At 41.5% G+C, this 19,453-nt stretch overlaps 1 protein-coding gene across 13 annotated transcripts in view; it reads left to right on the plus strand.

The window, feature by feature from the left end:
- The window catches only part of ELAVL2 (ELAV like RNA binding protein 2), a 160,241-nt gene that overhangs the window by 25,168 nt on the left and 115,620 nt on the right, over window positions 1–19,453 (plus strand). Inside the window, exon 1 of one of the 13 annotated variants that reach the window (XM_055294068.1) lies at window positions 3,503–3,701. The exons of 11 other annotated variants lie outside the window; for them this stretch is intronic. The gene's annotated coding sequence lies outside the window, so the exon portion shown is untranslated. Of the gene's footprint in view, window positions 1–3,502; window positions 3,702–3,943; window positions 4,080–19,453 lie in introns of those variants that run through there. One more of the 13 variants, XM_055294069.2, reaches the window with a different exon arrangement.

The following is a 19,453-nucleotide window of genomic DNA, read 5'->3' on the forward strand; positions in this document are numbered from 1 at the left end:
GCTGGGGAGATGGGATTGCCAGATGGAATTTAGATGCTGCACCAGGCAGCGAGTTGTAGTTGACTGAAAAAAGTACATGCCGCCTGAGGGCTGGGGCTGGGGCTGGGCTGAGGCTAGGGTTGTTAGAAGCTGTCAGAACTCATCATTGTATGCGGGCTCTGATTCACGGGCTCCAATTATCATAATTCAGTTTTAAAAGAAGATAGCCAATTTGGGGCTGAATTCTTAAGCCTGTACCGGATATGAGATTCCCTTTGTTCAGAAAAGCGTAAATAAGATCCTTGGAGCTGTGTCTGTGAAGTGCCGGCTGCTTGAGAGCCTCGCTGTGCTAGGCGCTGGGAAGTGGATTCCAAGCCCTGTCCTTGGTCCTACGCGGCTGACTTCGCCTTCGGGGCGAGGGGGAACCCCTTTGCAGCCGCAAGGCTTCGCAGCCACCCCAGGAGCCAACTCGGCTACGTAGCCCTCACCCCCTCCTTACCGCCCCCCCCCTTCCTCGAATAGCTATTGTTAAATTGACGCCAGGAGAAAGATGGTTGGGGATGAGAAGCTGGGCAGATAGGCACACGCTTCATTTTAACTTTTGTGATTTCTCAGGGTTTGGGAGAAATCAGTTGGCTTTCTACTGCCAAAGAGAGGATCCAGGGTAGATGTGGGAAAGGGGGAGGATGTTCGTGGGGCGGGGAGGGCGGAAGGGGTGGCGGTGGTGGAACGAGCTGCTGGCTTTCCTAAGAGAAGTTTAAATTATTGGCACGAGGGGGGTGTGGGTGAGTGTGTGCGTGAGAGCGCTCATGTGGTGCTCGAGAGGCAGAGGATGGGGAAAAGCTACAAAGCCGGCTGGGGTTAACGTCTCGTTGCTCCTCACCCCACCCACTCTCCCGGCTGGGAAAGCCAGCGCACCGTCGCCTCCCGGACTCGACTCTGCGAAGAGCGGTGGGGGCTAGGGATGGCAAGGTGGCAGTGCCCACCACTGGAGCTCCGCGGCGGACGAGACCTCGCGTGGCCATTGTTGCTTAATTTATGCCCAGCACGTTGCTACGTACCCACCTATTTCACGTCTGTACAGAATTAATACGAGAGCTATACAACTGTGACAAATTGGAGGTTGGATACGTTCCCCGTTTCCCATTTTCAAGTACCGGTTAGCAAAACTGATGGAGAGACTGGGTATTTTCTCTCGTAATTACCAGCTGCAGGTCTGGTTTTATTATGGCGAGGGTGAGAGAAATAGCCAACCATTTAGTATTTACTCTTAACACTGCTGGACAGGGATGGAGGTCTCTGTACTTTCTCCCAGAAATGCACGGATTCTGTCCCCTCCCCCTCTCATGTACAAACACTCCAGTTGGTTAAGATTCTAAACCTTCAGCCGTTCTCCGCACCCCTATTTATTATACCCATCCTCTGGGGGTGGGAGGGAGATTAATGTTTTATTTCCCAGGCCTACACTATTAACTGCAACCTATAAAACGTAGACTTTAAATGAAAATTTTTAGAAAGTACACAGCAGACAATAGTAACTAAAGAAATTATTTTCCAAATGAAAATCAGTTTCTAAAGGTCAGAAAAAGGGTGTTCGTGTTTTGGGGAACAGAAGGGTAGGAAATGTGTTTGGGCCTTAAGAGTTCCTTGTAAAATGGCTTCTTAAATGGGACATCTGAAAGATTTGTCAGAATATGAACAGATAAGTCCGCAAAAAAATATGTTGAGAGTTTCGAAGTTGCTATGGGGTTAACAATTTATTTTTTAACTCTCGCCCTTATTGCTGTCATTGCCTGAGTGTATCTTACAGCAGGCACTGCTTCCCCGTTCCCTCTTTTTAACCAAGTGCTTGGGCACCCCGCTTCATAAAGCTAACCTGTTCTGGAGCTCTTCACAAAAAACGCTACGGTTGTAGGCAGAAGTGGTTTGGAAGACTTGGGGAACTCTTTTGAGAGCTCTCCCATAATTTAGTCAGCGTCAGGAAGTAGGGCGTGGGGCATTCTAAGAGTTTTAGGTTTGGATTGACAAATTAAGTAGGCCCATTTTCGCCTAACGTTTTGGAAATAGGCATTTTTAGCAATCCCCCGTGCCTGGGATGGGAATATTATAATTAACCATTTACTGAGAGGTCAAAGAGGCGCAGGCGCTTTGAGCAGTTTTCCCAGGAACCCACACAAAGTCAATTAAGGTCATTTAATTGCAAATCGGATTTGGGGTGACACAGAAATGCTGATATAGAATCAATGAGCTGTATCCGGTGTCCCCAGACTGGGTCCCACAAATTGAGGGATGGCCTGTCTCGCTTTCGACCTTGGTTGAGCCCTCTACTTCACTATGCTGATTAGACTTCGTCCAAGAGGGCAAATTTGCCTCTCCCACCCCCGCCCTGGGTTAGACGAGTCCCCTCTCTTCCCCCCCACCCCGCTCCGCCCGTCGCATGGGGGCGGGGAGCGCTGGACGCCCTTAGCGGACCTTGCTGCATCAAACCCGCATCATGCCCTTGAAGCTGTAACCTCGGTCACGTTCTTGCGGCGACTGGGTCGCCCACTGCTCGGTTGCTTTCTCTTACCTCCTACAATTTCAGGTAGGTATGACAGGTGATTTTTTAAATGTAGTATTTTAGGAGAAGGGCTAAAACCGATGCCTTTGCAATAAAATCCGAACTACAGGTGCTCTCGTAATTAAGCGGCCGAGCAGGTGTAAAAACGTGCTCCAGCCGCGTGGCTCCGGGGTCGGTTTTGACTTCCAGCCATAGGGCCGGGTCTGAGGACAGGCACAGGTTTTTCTGGGGAAAAGGGATTGAGCTTGGCGAGGGGGCGGGCCGAGGCAAGGCAGCGATGGGACGCCCCCTCGGTGAAGAGTTGGCCATTTCGGGTCTTGCGTGGGGGGGCGTTAGAAGGATGCGGCTAGCGGCAAGCGTTTGCATAGTCGAGTGCAGGATTTCCTACTTTGCGTTTGAAGCAGAGTATAGCACCCCGCACAGGTACTCTGGGCTTATTTAAACGTCAGGTTCTCTCTAGAGAGGCAGGGAGGGGCAGCAGGGGCTAAGCCTTTATTTTCCGTCGAGGGACAGGACCCCTTGGCTGCGAAGTAGGGGGAAAAAGAATTTTTAAAAGAGACACACATATGTGTGTATACTTGTATATATTTATAAATACATTTATGAACACATAAAGTAACCCCCACGTTAGCTGCTCTGACTCCTCATTAGCGCCCCAGGCCCCGGGATTTGCAAACTTGCACCTGGAATCGGCCTCCTCTGGGCGCTCAACGCTCTCCACCGAGTCCAGGGAAACCTTGTCGGGGAAGCCTGGTGAGACTCGGAAGCCCGGAGGGACGGAGCTGAGCTGCTGAAGCCCGGCGACTCCCTGCAGGCACGGACCCGCGGGGCGGTCGGGCAGGGCACGCGCCGGCGGCGGCCGCGGCGCCGCGAACTCGCCGCCGGCCCCGCCTCCTGGCGCTCTTCCAAGCAAGCCCCTCCTTCCCGCCCTGCTACAAACGGCGGGACCGCGGCGCTGGGGCGTCACTGAGGCAGCAGCCGGCCGGGTGAGGAGGGCGGTTGCCGGCGCGGCGCGGGTGGGGCGGGGGTTCCGCCGGCTTCCAGTACCCCTTCCCGCCGCCGCTACCGCCTCTCCGCGGAGCTCGCCCCGAGCGACTCCTCCGCGGCTGTGCTGACGGCCAGCGGCACGAGCCGTAGTAGCTGCAGCTTCGAGTCACAGCAGGCAAGTGCGGGGGGCGTGGGGGCGGGGATGGCGCCCGCGCCTTGCCCCTGGTCCATTTTGGACGCTGAGGCTAAGGTCTGTGCGCGCCCCCGCTGCGCCTAGCGGGGTGGGGGTGGTGCGCCCTAGTCCGAGCTCTGGGCGGGAACGCTGGTGGGGGCGGCGGAGGTTGTGCCCGCGAAGTTCCTAGAGCTCAGCCCGTTGCGGCGGGAGTAGAGAGAATTGGGCGCCTCGGGAGGTGGCACCGCCCCTCCCGTGGGGACAAGCAGGTTGGGGGCGGTGGGAGCCGAGCGGGGCCAGTCGCCCCTGGTAGCGTGCACGGGCGTGGACGTGCCCGGGTGCGGCCGCGTGTAGCCCAAGAAGGAAACTGCTGAGACGCAGGTGAGTGTATTGGAGGGAAAGTGGGGGAGGGGGCTTTTCTAGAAAAAGGGCCGGATTCCTGTGTTGGACTGGCAACCCCGCTTTGAGGGAGGATGTGTGCACTGGCTTCTCCTGCGGAACACGCCGGGGTGGTGTCTGGTGTGTGCCCACTTGCTACGGCGCCTCCGCGCGCGCGGTCCTTGGAGCTCTCGGGGCGTTTGGAGACTTAACACCGGCCGCGTTGTGTGAGGAGGTGGTGTAGGGCCGCGGGCGCCCAGAGCAGGAGCAATGATGATCCCCTTGTGCGCGTTAGGTGAGGCCCGTCGCAGCCGCGCGAGGTCGCAGCTCGCGGTCACATCGCCGGTTTGCGCGTGAGGCGTGCGCTGCGCGGGAAGCGCGGGCGCTCTGCCGGGCGAGGCCGGCTCTGGGATTTCAGTTCGCTTGCCATGGTTGCGGCAGCTGCTACTCCAGCTTGGTCGGGAGGGCCCGCCGGCGGCGGCCCGGGTGCACGGACGTGTGTATGCGTGCACTGGTGAGACTGGGGGAGCCAGCGTCGGTTCACTGGCAGGTACTCCTCCAGTGGCCGTGACAATGCCCAGCCAGCAGAGTCTTGCTCACGGCATTTCCTTAAAAGCCTCCTTGTTATCCTTGAGGGCCAGAGCGTAAAACCATGCCTCTAGATGCGAGCTGTGAGCATGCAGTTGTAGCTGTCCAGATGGTCATTTAGAATTGTGTGCATTTTTAAAGACCGTCTTTATGACAAAGATTTTCAAGTCCTGTCGTCTCTACATTTTCTGAAAACGTGGGAAAGGGAGAATTTGCTACGAGTTGTCCACTCTCCTTTATTCCCTCCCTGAAAGAACGGTTCTTAGCAGTACCAAAATGTAATACCTTGGGCAAGGACAAAAGCGCTTTTAAAACTTAATTTTCTAGTGGCCCTATTCCTAATAATTCCTCATAAAAATTTAACTCAGCCTCAAAACTTACGGCAAATCGGTCCATTTAAAAGCATTCGAATGTCAGTTGGTGTGTAATGTCCCCATTCCCTCAAGTAAAATCTGTTTGTTTGAAATATTGTTTTGTTGCCCTTGAAGAGTTTTCTCAAGAATCGTTTCGCCAGAGTCACTTAAATTTCCCATTTCTTGTGGAAGCTGACCTGGAGTCTCCATTTTGGTGAGCTGGTGGAAAAGCGGTCCTGCATCTACCTTGTCTTAGTAACCTTTGGGTAAATAAATGGTGACTGTATTGCTGAGTGGACCCGAATGTTACCGCATTTGTGGTAGGGCCCTTCTTTATAGGAGGTTTGTTGGGATGTTAAGGTAACACTGTGAAGGTTGTCGGGAGGATATACTTAGGGGAAGTTCGCTTGCAAACTATGGGGAGAGAAAGAAGAGGAAGAAAACATCTGGAAGATAAAAGGCCAGAATGGGGTAGGAAAAATTAGAATATGAAGAAACACGTTACATTAGATTTTCTGTGATTCCTCTTTTGTAATTTTTCTTTTTGAGAGAGTATTTTTATTTTTGTGTGATTAAAACCAGCCCCTCGCCTGTTATTTGGGTAACTTTGTGCTGCCACCTTTCAGGGAGTTAGTTGTTTTTTTATTCCCTTGAAAGACAACTTTAGGTGTGTAAGCCCCTCCCTCTTTAGGTGTTTTCTTCATTGTGTGGTGTCTTCTTTCAGGAACAATCAAGTCAGCTATATTCAGTGCTCACACTCTTTACCTGTGGTTCAAGATAATTTTAGTTATAGGGTATGCTCCTTGTTTAGAACAAGTACCCAGTGCTGGTCAGTGTCTACCAGTCTACCTGTTACTTACTATGGAACCTTTTTTCTTTTCTAGGCCTAAGATGTGTTTTTATAGATCCTCTCTGATTTAGTTTTTTTGGTTGATTTGTTCTGGTTACCGCCTCTTCACAAGAGAAAAACAAAGCCCTTCTGTCCCAGTTTCAGTGGTTTTAGTTAAGACTCAGCTCGTGGTAGGTTAAGGGAGAATGATGCTGTGAGTGTCATATACCATCATTCCTTGAACCAACCTTTTGATTATTTGTACACAGACAGATGCTGCTGGCTGAATCCTTGTAACCAACCGCTCTTGGCTCTTCCAGCCTTCCCTGCTTATCTTTTAAAAATAATGTGCCTCCCCTCCTGCCACCCCACTTCTGTTCTAGAAGCAAGTCTTAGGTTCTCTTTAAGGACACAACAAAGCCTTCCAGAATATCCTGACTTCTAAGCTGGGATCAACCTTTTCCTCTTTCTTTGCTGAAAGACATTTTTTAAAAAAACCTGTGACGCTTTTCAGGCATTATGAGCATTGCGCAAGAGCACCACAGTGGCAAATTAGCCTTCATGTTCTTTTTCCCCAAAGGACTAGATACTCTGAAATAGCTTCTTAAGCTTATCAAGACTGACTTTACCATTCGCCTTTTTGATGGCTTGTCTGCATGGTAGCATCAGTATTTTCGCTCCCATTTGATGTCTTATTAAATCTATCACATCGTCACATTCTTGTTGCCACTTTTATCACTCATAATGTTTATTTGGAATTGAGAGAGGCTGGAATCTGTGGTACTTAGCTTGGTTTGGTTACTTTTCTGTTGACGTTTTAAGGGGGCTAGATGCTGTGCCACCCTGTGGAAAACCTGCCTATGGCAGTCTACCCCCGGCTCTTTGTTTTTTGGCTACTCAGCTGGACAGTTCAAAAATTATAGTAGGGTACAACATTTGAGTGTGTGTGTGGGGAGGTTAATATTTTTTTGGCATGAGTACTTAGTTATAGGGAGGGCTGCTTTTCCACCTTGTAACCGGTACGGTTGCACATCCTCCCCAATCTTGAAATTCTTAAGAATTTTTGGACAAGGTTACTCTGCATTTTCATCTTGCACTGGGACCCACAGATTATGTAGCTTTTCCTGGTTAGATGCCTTCCCACTTGTTAGTATTTAGCTGTCAGTATTGCTGCCTTGTTGATATATTATAGAACTGTTTGAAGGCTTTATGTCTGGTGATGCCACACCTGACTATGAAATTCACTATGGAGGACATAAAATGCATAACATTTTTTCTTGCTTTGGCCATTTTCATTTTACAGGTGTAGAAGTCTTCACCGGTTCTGGTTGTGCACGGAGCCCACATATTGTAATTCAGTGCCAAATCCACACTTCTGTATGTTCTAATTTGGGAAGAACATTTATTGTACATTTGGTTCAAGATACTAGGACAGTTTATAGTGCTAGTTAATTATTTAAGTATTTCAAATAATGTAAATTTGCCAAGTGGAAACAGAAGACACTTAAGCTTGAAAGGCAGTGCTTATTTTAAGGCTTTTACTTATTAAAATATAAATGTTTTATTATGATGTAAATGATAACTTTTGGAGCCTGAATTAAAAGTCGAAGTTTGCGTAATAAAATCTTAAAATTTTTGTGGAGCACTTAGGACATTTTTCACTAGTAAATTTAACAGATTGGCTTTCAGCTTGTGTGATGTGTATCATAAGTTTCATTTTAGTAAGGTCGCTAGAAGAATTTTTTATTTCAAGGGAAGATTTTTTGTATCTCTAGGCTTGTATTCCATTGTGTAAAACAAAACAAAAGGTAACTTGTGTGAGCAACACGGTGCTAAATGCATTCTCATAGACATCTTCCCCTTTAATATCAATGTTAAGTTTCTAGAGATTGGTCTTAATAAAAATATCTATTTTTGCATCGAGCATTATTTTCTCAGAGCTTTGAGTTAGGCTTTCAATGCATCAATTGAATTGATATTCTTAATGACATGGTACCTTTTTGAATATTGCTGAATAGTTTTGTGTGATAACAGATATAGGTTTTCATTATAAGAAATCTTTATGAAGAGAAGGATGGGGGCTTTGAAGAGTAAAATAGGTAAAATAACCCAGAAAGTCATAAGAATAGGTGGAATGGGGATAAAACTAAACCAGTTTATAGAATGCCTTACAGTGTCTTTTTTTTTTTAAATAAACTTGCAGTTTCTTAGTATATATTTTTATTGCTGATTTCTATTACGTTAGTTTCTGACTGAAAATGAATAGCAGATAAGCTCTGACATGCAAAATCCCCTTTCCCACTTTTAAAAACGTATTTTAAACAACTTGACAAATTTAAAATTATACTTACTGTAAGATAGTGACAGTAAAATGAGTTTGTTTTTTTGTTTTTTTTAAGACACAATGAAGGTTTTGCTTTAGCACTGGTATATTTTGAACCAGGTATGTTATCTACAGTTTGATGTACATGTATATTTTTCCCTTGTACAATCTAATACAGATGCTCCTGATAAACCCATTGCAAGTTGAAAATGGCATTAAGTTAAAAATGTATTTAATACTCCTAACCTACTGAATATCAGAGCTTAGTCTAGCCTACCTTAAACATGCTCAGAACATTTATGTTATAGTTGGGCAAAATTATCTGGCAACACAGAGTATTTGTTGTTTACTCTCGTGATCCATTGGCTGAGTGGGAGTTGTGGCTTGCTACCATTGCCCTGTATCAAGAGAGTCTCTTACCACAGACTGCTAGCCCAGGAAAGGATCAAAATTCAAAATATAGTTTCTCCTAAACGTGTGTTACTTTTACATCATCATACAGTTGAAAAATCGTAAGTTTGAAGCATCATAAATTGGGGACCATCTGTAGTGATAAATTTAATACTCGGGTTTTTCCTTTGAATTAAAAAAGTTTATCATGAAAAGGAAATTTATATTGTAAATGATCTTTTCTTCCAGAATTTTGTTTTTGTGGGTTGTTCATTATTTGAGATTATTTCAGCAACTTTAAAGACTATGTTAATAGGATATCACAAAAATCGTTTATAAATATCAAAGCAATAAACAATTCCTTTAAGATGGATTTTTATTTATTTATTTATTTTCACTGAAAGCTTTAGTACACACTTTCTGGACTAATTTCATCTCTTTATGGGACTAGGGAGTGATAGTTGTTTTGAGATCTTTAGCTTTCCTGCGTTTCTTTAGAGTCATTGTAAAATTGAAAGTTCTTGTTAATATTGAGGGGCTAGAGTCTCTTTAAGCATTTGAAGAAAGCTGTAGCTGTATTGTCCTAGAGAAATATATACAAATAATTAAGAAATTTCCATACAGTTTTTAGTATTTTGCACTTTGGAAGAAAGCGTGTTAAAATGAGGTTCCATTTGGGAAACAGGACTTTGGCAATTAGAATTGTCTTCTTATACTAGTGAGAACGGGATGAAGTCATTCAGAGGTTCTTGTCTGCTGTCGAGTTAGTGATGTGGGCCTTTAGCATTCTTTGAAGAATGACTGACTCTAAGCTTTCCTGTCTCATAGTTTGTTTTAAAATCCATTCTGTTTTTGTAAACAAATAATCACACACCTAAGGTCTTGTGATCACCGTGCAGCCAGTTTATTTGCTGAGTTGTCTCAGTAGGTTTTGCCACTTAGGTTGAAATTCTTAATTTAGCACACCCAGGTGGAAAATACTAGGCTAGAAGTCTGAAGTTTTCAGCATCTGGTTTGGTTTAATTACTTATGTCCTTGGTCTCTTAACCTTTGATTGTGTATAAAATCTTACCCTCCCCATCTCAAGGACCACGTAAAGATGAGCATATTGAAGTACAAGATTTGTTGGCAGTGAAATGACATTGACTGAATTGGAAAGGTGGTAATAGGTGGTTGCTTTTTGATTAGTTGTATATTTTTGGCTTTCAATGTGTTATTATGAACCATTTTTAGTGATTTTGTTTCTTTATAATACACCGTCATATGTTTATTTCTGCTATGAAGTAAAAGAAAAATCCCAGACTGCAGGGAGGATTTGGGAGAGTTGTGACTTTGGACATTTCAGTATGGAAATAGACATATTTATACCTATGATGATGGAACTTGGAAGGTTTAAAATGCATTTTCCTTGAAAATATAAATAATGCTAAAAGATTACATATGAGACTGAGAATTTAGCCAGCTAACATTCCAGGAATATAAATTTCTTAATTTAAATTTCTCATATTTTTTTCAGTGAAAAATCAAAATTTTAAATTTAACCATTTATATTAAAATAGTCCGCATTTTCCCTGATTTGAATTTTATTTAACCTCTTATCAAGGATCCATTCCTATACATCACAAAATGGAGTTTACACAGAAATACATTTTTTCCCCTCATTGCTGGTGGTGTGAACATCATTGATGGATGTCCTGTCAAGTAAGATATTGGAAATTGCTCACTTGTTCAGTTTTTAAAGGATGTTTAACACTTTCTTTATTCTTTAGGCATCATTTGTGTATATCAGAAGTGCAAGAGCTGTTTCTCAAAGCAAATCACAATGTATCTGAAAATAAATTCAGTGAATTGGGTAAGGATGGGAAAATATTTCTGGAGCACTTGATCTTGTTTTCTCTGAGCTGCTTTTCAAAAGTAAGAATTTCCTATTATACTGATGTTGCTTTATTGGAGGTGACATGGCAGGTGAGGGGGTCGGTCATCCACCTTTATTGCAGAGGTATCCAGAATGTGTTAAATATACATTTATTATAGAGTAAGCAAGTTTTTATAACTTGTTCCCAGGTAAGGCCTATTTCTATTTGAGTTTATTCAACACCACTTTTGATCTCTCCAGGTGCTATTTACTGATTACTGGCTTATTTTGTTTAAAAACCCTTGGGGTCTTTTCTGTCCTATGACTCTGAATGACCCATGGACTTTTCCCGAATACGAGGTCATCAGTGCTTTTGACTTTCATCTCTTCCCTTCTCCATAGTCTCCGCAAGGAATTTGAACTACCCACAGCCTTCCTCCCCTCTTTGGGATGCATCCGTACTTGCCCTCTGTCCCTTGTTTATCCTTTTAGCCTTGTGCTTGGTTCTGGGGGCTGGTAATTTGGGGTCAGGTGCAACCTGCTCACTTGTCCCTTTATTTTCTTATCCTGCTTGTGCGTTTGCATTGGCTCTTAGGCACTTTGTTACATTTTACTTATTGAAGAATATCTTCTGTGACTAAGTGAATCACTAATACCAGAAGGAGCAGTTGGTATCAGTGGACAAATTATTTGTGCCACAGGTCCTGAAGGGTGACCCATGAGCTTCATATGGCCTATAGGTGTTTTGATTTCCCTGAACTGTGTTTTAAATAGTTTTGAGTTGTTGATTTAGGGTTTGGTAATATATAAAGATCTGGAGCCAAATGTATTGCTTCTTGAAAACTTGGAAGGATGGAGCAACAACAACAGAGTCCACATTTATCAACTGCCCCTTAAGGATGAAGCATGGCTTGTTTCACTTTGACCTTGGTTTGTTTGCCTGGCCTTGGTGTCTCTAATGCTATACTTCCTAAAGCCACGTGAATTAAAAAGATAAGTGTAAAGACAAAGGCAGTAGTTCTAAAGATTTTATATTCTTTTGATTCCTTGTATTTACAGATAATGTTTGAATCATGTTAAATTGCTCCTTATATATTTAGATCTTAGAGTCTCCTTTACTTTAGAGAAGGTTTGTCTTGGGTCTCTCCTTCCTTAACCCCTGGTTGAAAAACAGTTTCTCCTTTTATAAAATGAGCTTCTCTCAGCTTAACTTACCTTTTCTCTCCTTCCGCCCTGGGATTTTAGATCTGTCCCCATTGGGAGTAGGGGGATTTCTCCCTGCCAGTTGCCTGCTTCTATTTGTTCAGATGCTTTGGGGTCAACATTGCTACTTGGTGCTGTAAAAACTAATAGGATGTTATGAGCTGTTTAAAAGAGGCCTGTGGCCCACCTGTTAACCTCATTGCTGATGGTGTGAGCTTATAAATGACATTCTCCCCTCAGATTGTTTAAAAAAAAAAAAAAAAAAAAAAGCCAATATGAGACTACCAGGTGTGTGGTTTATGTGTGTGTTATTTCTCTCCCTTTCCCCTTTATTTTTTTCAGTCTTCAGCCTTTTCTCCCCCACTCCAGAAGCAGCAGGGCAGCCTTAGCAAGGCCCTCTCCCATGTGTGCTGTAGAGCAGGCTGATGCACCAGCAGAAGTAGAAAGAGGCTCCACATGACATGTTTGGACGAATGCTGTAATTTTATTTTACAGTAAGGAAGGTGGATAATATTAATCTACTCCTGAGCATAATAGCACAATTTGAATAGCAGAGAGCAACTTTGGTGTGTGTTAACGTCTAGTGAGATGAATACAGTTGAATGCTAAGTAGGTAGAAAATGTCAGTGTGGAGCCTTCCTTTTGGTGACTTTAAGCACTTACATTTCTAGTTAACTTTTGTTCAGCCTGGTAAATAGATATGAAGATCTGTTTTATCAACCCCAGCATTAATGTAGCTTCTTAGGATGGAACAATGCCCATAAAACCCTGCTCTCCTGGCAGCCACTTGAGCTAGGCCAGTTATAATGATGAATCAGAATGTGCCCCTGTACTGAACATCTTAGCAAAACCCTTCAGAATAATAGCTTAATGTTGGCAGTTTTAAGCATTGGTTTACTCTACAACCCAGCCAATTTTTTTTTTTTATATTTGGGGTGTGAGTACAAGTGTATGCTTACTTAAAAACTTAATTTTGAATTAACTGTGTATGATTTTAAAAAATCATTGTAGGTACATTTGGAACTTATTTTTCAGAGGCACTTAATAATTCTTGGTACCAAGCATCTTCTATTCTGTGATTACATGATTCTTTTAGATGAATGTGTTGCTTGTTTTTGATGCTCCCCGCAGCATCTCATTGTGGCACCTCAGGGTGGCTTAGTTACTGGGTTGGGGTGGGGAATTGAACATCAGTAAAAACAAGCATGTTTTATCCCCCTAAAGATTGGGAGTCATTCCTGTGGAGCTTCTACTGTGCGGTAAGAATGACTTTGATATATGTGGGCTGCTAGTTAACTTGAAGTTTAGGGCTTTTCCAAATTCATCTAATTTTGTTTTTAAGTTTGTTGAAGGATCAATAAAAATATTCTTCTAGGTTTTGTGTTGAGATTATATTCAGAAGCCAGGAAGATTGTGTAACACTGTTTCATCACAAATTACTGAGTGCTGGATACTGAGAACGTTGAGACTTGTATAAAGTGCCCTTTACCTCATACTCCTTGGTCTCTCTGCCTAAGGAGATGAGGCAGAAAATGATTAACTTAAAAAAAATCATACACTCCCCACTCTTACATTTAATAGTAGAAACTGAGTGCTTGAGGAATTAAGCAAAGGGACATATCCCTGTTTGGGAATCAAGGGATCAGGCCAGGTTGTTGCTTACTGCTTTAGGGACAGGACTGTGTCTTTTCTTCGTCCATTTTGTCTATGTTTTGCTTTTTGTGTCTTACTTCCCTCCCCTGTTCCTCCTATATCGTTTTTGTTACCTTTGATTTTCTTTTATGGTATGAGTAACTATTTCCTAGTTTGCCAGGAGCTCAGTCACAGGTGAAAAATATTTCTGCAAAACCTACTCAAGTTTTAGGGTGTGGCTAGAGAGAGACAAGCTGTGACTGTCTTAATTCCACTGTTGTCCCAGAAGAGTAGATCCGAGGCACGTGTGTTTCAAACGACATGAAGCTGGGAGTTTCCCCCAGAGTTTTATTCTGTTGACAACATTATGTGCCAACAGCCTCCTCTGGGTATAACATTTATTTTTCAAAACATCTAGGAAAAAGTCAAAATAATTATAACTTTTTCGACTTCCTCCCTTTTGGGAATATAGTTGCAGGAACAAGAAGCAAGTAACAGGACAGAAGCTGGGATGCTTTTCAGAGCATTGATCTATGCCTTCTCCTTGCGTCATCTTCATGGCTAAGGCCATGTCTTCCAGGAGCATGTGTTGTCTGGGCTGCTGACTGTAGCTTTCTCATGCCAGTGCTTGGTGTTCTGAGGCCTGGCGGCTGCTTTTCTCCCTTAATGGCATTTACATTACTGTTTTGTGAGTTGTTTTTTTTTTTCCCCCCTTGAAAGGCGTTTGAACAGACTGTATGCTGCGTTACCTTTTTGGTTTAGTGGAGAGGCTCATTCCTTCAGTTGGAACTGGCTTTTTGGGGAATAATTTGTGTTCTTGTTTCTTGGACTTTCTGAAAAAAAATTTTCCCAAATAGTTTGGCTGACTTAGAAACATTGTTTTGTGGATAGTAGGGTGAAATCTTTGGTTTTATAGTGAATAATAGTTTGTGATCTAGACAGGAAGAGTGAAGACATCCGTTTTGGTTTTTCTTTTGTACAACTTCTATGGTAACTTCCAAATGACTCTGTCTTGAGAATGCAAGAGTAAGAAATTTTGTGTTGGACAGTCAAGTTAGCAGTGGATTGGGATGGGGCAGCAGGGATCTGCCACTTTTTAGTTGTTGACTTACCATTAGGAAGATGGAAAAATATGTGGAGTTGGCAGTTGAAGAGGGTGAACTACTGCAAGGTGATGGAACCAGAAGACGGAACATTTCCTCTAGTAACGGTGATTAACACCTAGTCTTTCTGTCCTTACAGAAACTTGCCACAGCTCCCTGGGATGATGTTTTATAGGTGAGGAAAATGAAGCTCAGAGGTCAGGTGGTTTGCCCAAGGATACAACCAAGTGGGGAAGTAGGATCAGGTCAGACTCCTAGTTCTGTACCTCTTTCCATGGATCCCAGAATGATGATGTTCTTTCTACTTTTGGTAGTTCTGCTGACTGTAGTTTAAGGTGGCTGAAATCAGATCCAAGAAGCAACTTAATTTTCATGTTTGGAGAATGTATTGCTTCTCTTAGGGGTGTTTTGTACTAAAATGGTGTGACTCCAGCAGCAACTGTATCTCACCTCCATATTAAATTGCTTTAGAGGCTGTTTGGTTCCCCAGTGGTGGGGTTGTTGTACCAGGATTATTTTTTATTTTTATAATTTCTTTAAAGCTTCACTGTGGTCCCTGTAGCACTCCTAGCAGTATGCCCACAACTTGTTCCTCAGGGCCAGGATTCTGACCTTGGATTATTTTAGGTCTGTGACTGGGTGACTTCTGGAGGCAATTCCATCACAGGCTGGTGACTTTCTGATGCCAGCTGGCATCCTTGACTTGCAGGATTACTTTTTGGAACCATACAAAGTATGGATTGGTTATTTTCTGTAAGCAAGGAAATGAAGACACTGTCTTCAGGCTTTTTTTAGGATGCTGTTAAAATCAAGAAAAAGGTGAAAGTGACATTGAGATAACCCTAGCTCATTATAGTAGATAATCTGTAAGGGCTGTTTTTTGAACTTGTTAAGTTTATGAAAAAAAAATGTGTTCCCAATCAGGCAGGATTTTAGAAATAACCACTTTTTGTTCTGAGAAAAAAATGGCAGGTCAAATGTTCAATAGGATGTTTAATATCCAAATTGGAGTAAACAAAATATCCACCCAGTAAAGATTGTTCTTGATTCACCTTTCTCCAGTAAATTTTCAGTGTTTCTCAAACTTCACTGTCAGAAAAATTGGTTGGGAGTGGATGACAAAGAATTACAGATTTGAAGTGACCTTTTTGCTCTTCCCTAGAAAGAGGCCATCTGCCCTTGTTCATTACTTGATCTCTCACATAGTGTGTTTGTAGTAGAAATTCAGGAAAATTTGTGAAGGTCACTGGAACAGTAGATCTCAAAAGTCTGGAATAGAGATAATAATTTAAAGAAAATATAGTACATGAGACTGATAATTGAAAGTTATTTGCATCTGTAAGTAAATCATGAATGATAGTTAATCTTACTAGAATTTCAATCTCTACAGAGAAATTTTTGCAAAAATTGCCTTAACTAATCCCATGTTTTCTCATGTCTTAGATATGCAATTTTTATATTACTTTTGAGTCTCTTAAGTTTACTTAATGTCGTAATTCCATGTCCCCCAAAGCTGTGAGGTTAGTGGGTGCATCTTTTAATCTAAATGTCTTAGAATTGAGAAGCTGAAATAGCTGCATGCCAACATGTTCTCTGATTTATTATCTCTGCAAATATTTTACTCTTTCTAGAGTATAAATATTATCCTTGTGCTATGCAAAGCTGGTGTAAACCTGAGAAAATAAGGTCATCAGATTGTCTCTACATATTTCAAGCAGGTGCCTCTGGTATAAAATTGGCCAACAGGCTATGCACAAAGCAGTCAGGTGGGATTCTGCCAAGGCTGCTCCGTACTGTTGAGCTGTAATTTAGAGTATCATAGGATGAAGCAGAAGTTAATTGTTGAGGGTGAAAGCTCAATAGCATTTTACTCATCGTCGCATTTTATAGTACATACATAGTAACCTTAAACTTTGACCTTAATACATACCATTTCTCTTTTAATTTTTGTTGTGTTTCCTTAAATTTGGCAAAGACTACCAGAGATTTTGTTGGGTAAAATGCTTCTATAGTTTCCCCGTTCCCTATGGAATTCAGAAGCATTAAGAGATCCAGGGACTTTGTTAAGTTTTGGGTGTTATAGTTCAGTCTCCTTAAGGAATTTTCTGGAACTTTACCCATAAGGAAATGGCTAACATTTCTTTCTCTCTCTCATTCCCTGTGATTATTCTCTGTTATCGTCTCAAAGAAATGAGGCAATTTGATGGCAGTTTATTAAATAGCCTATGAATATTCGAAATGTTTACATCTAAACTTTTTATTAGTAGCCACTTTAAAACTTTAAACTTATCTCTCTTTTCCTAGCATTTAACATTTTATTATTTTATTATGTCTGGCCTCCTGACATGAATGGCATTTTGCTCCTTTTGATTGTCCTTCTATTCAGTTTTTGATTTGTTGATCCAGCCTTTTCTGCCCCCCAGTACTTTAAAAACAATTATTTTGCCAGTTTGCATGTGAACATTTCTTGGTTTCCTGTGCAGATTTTAATTTGTTTAGTAAATATTTGTGATCTTGCTATATGCCACATATACTAACTTAGGTATTGAGACTATAGTAGTGAATACAGTATACTCCCTGCTGATATGGAACTTAGAGTTTATTGGAGGACATATTATGTTAAAGTTCTACAAATTATTACATATAATTGTGATTTGTGCTGTGAAGGAAAATAACCTTTAAGGCTTATAACACAGTGTGGGAGGTGGTTAGTGAAGGTCATTTGTTGATTTCCTTCCTAGCTACCTTATTTTTACTGTACATAAAAACAGACTAGTTTTTAATTTTATAGGCATAAGAATAGGCAGAGGTCCTAAAATTAAACTCTATTCTCCTTGATAAATTCGTGGTGAACTTTGCGTCCTAGAGTTGATTCCTGCCACCCAGCATCTATCCCACCATAGATCTGGCTTTTTATATGTTTTATGAGAAACCAATTTTAATGTTCTTTGCAGGACAACATAATTTGGCAACTTTTACTCTGAAAACTATATGGTGAATGCAAAGCCCAGCAGTGAGATCTGCATTGTCTAAATCTTTTATTCTGTTTACCCATGGCTTTGAAAATGTGTTGTATCGGATTTTGAAATATTATCAGTATTTTTTTAAATAACACTTTCTGATGTTATTCATTGATGTAATAAGAACTTAGGAATATTTGTTAGGCTTTTTGCTTGGCTTAAATTAGAATTTCACTAATTCATCCACAGTTGTATTTTGTCATTGATTGGATTATTTGGTTTGTTTATGAATGACCTTTTAGATAATCCCTCTGACAAATCACCCCATTGCTTTACCATATTGTGTTCCTTCCTGTGTTCATTTAAATTATAACTAAAAGCAAATACCATATTAATTGGAATTGTTTTTAAAATATTTGTTGGAGTGGAAGAGACTTAGGCAGTTTTTTCTGTAGAAACTTTGGAAGACATTTGTTGTTTAAGAGTGTCAAAAAATACTTTTTAAAAAAATGTCAGTGGCTTCTGTGGAGTTCCTTAATCCTAAAGGGCTAGGTATGTTCGTAAGAGATGGGTAGAATATGGGAAGTTACTCTAAGCAATTGGAAAAGGCACGGAAAAAAGGTTAAGGAAAATGAGGAAGTGAATTTTCCATCTGGCTCGTTTCCTCATTCACACAGATCACCAGACCCTAAACAGTACGGTGAATGCATGGCAAGGATATGATATTTTAAAATAGTGTCTCTCTGACCACCTTATTAGATTATTAAGCTTACTTGACTATGCTCTTAGTTTCCTCAGAGAGGTGGACTCTGGCAGTTTTCTTTTATTTTTAATATAAGCTGGTCTTTAGGAAGATAATAAAACTTTGCATGCCTTTTAGTTTATACCGTTTATAATTGTTTGATTTAACATGGATATAGCATTTTTTTGTAGGTGGATATTATTTCATCACAGCTTTTAGATTTCAGCCCCTTTTCCTTAGGTGCAGAAGGAAGCTACTGAAAATATAGACCATAACCTCTACTCTTGATGGAATTTGGAGAGAAGTAAACCAAGTTTTAGTTCAGGAGAGGAGAATTTTAATTTTACTTCTGGCATTACAGGGACAGCAGATATGAGAGTTAAGGAGCTGGTCAGGGAATGGGCACTTGGGGTAACAACTTCCCATTGCCTTTGGTGTCTGGTCTCTTCTTAATAGCTTTTTAAATTGGTTTAAATTTTTAGGGCACAACTTAAATGTTACTTTCAACTACTTTGGAAGCTCTTCGATGTCAGTGATTCTTATAACTTTGTTTTCTGAATATAGTGGGTCTCATTGTCTTATTACTGATTTTTTTTTTTTTCCCAGAGATTTAGTCTCACTGTAGTGTCATGATCATAGTTAACTGTAACTTCGAATTCCTGGGCTTTAGGGATCCTCCAGCATTAGCCTCCTGAGTAGCTGGGTCTATAGGCATGCTTTACTGCAACTGGCTAATTTTTAAATTTTTTTGTAGAGATGGGGTCTCACCATCTTACCCAGGCTTGTCTTGAACTCCTGGGCTCAAGAAATCCTTCTGCTTTGGACTCCCAAAGTGCTGGGATTACAGACCTGAGCCACCTCACCTGGCTAGTCTGATTTCTTGAATCTAATAGGTCCTAGATCTTTAAGATGAAGATTAAAATTATAAAATTATATATGCTGAAGGTAAATATTACATGCAAGTTTTTTTTTTTAATTGTGTATTCGGCCTTGGTATTTTGGTTGCTATGAAGTTGTCTTGTATAACTTAAATATTTAACCAATTAGAGTTAATAAAAACTTAATATTTAAACTATATCAAACATTTCTGTTTTTTAGATATCACTACTATATGATGGTGATTAAGTGCTTGATACTGAATCACTTAATATTTTAAGGTGACTTTTTTATTACAGTGCTGTTTCTTTTCATCCATACCTGTGAATAATTAAGAATTTATGGTATCTATTTGCAGTCTAGTTGGTGAGTTTAATTTACTTGGACCACCCAGAAAAAAATACGCAATGATGCTTCTGTAACCACTTTGACTAAGCTGAAACTATGCTTTTCACATGTATTTATGACCTGTTAATACAGCTTCAAAGTGTGCTATATTAAAAAGATATTGGCTGCTTCAAGG

This window comes from Symphalangus syndactylus, chromosome 9, assembly GCF_028878055.3.
Source record: "Symphalangus syndactylus isolate Jambi chromosome 9, NHGRI_mSymSyn1-v2.1_pri, whole genome shotgun sequence".
Lineage (NCBI taxonomy): Eukaryota > Metazoa > Chordata > Mammalia > Primates > Hylobatidae > Symphalangus > Symphalangus syndactylus.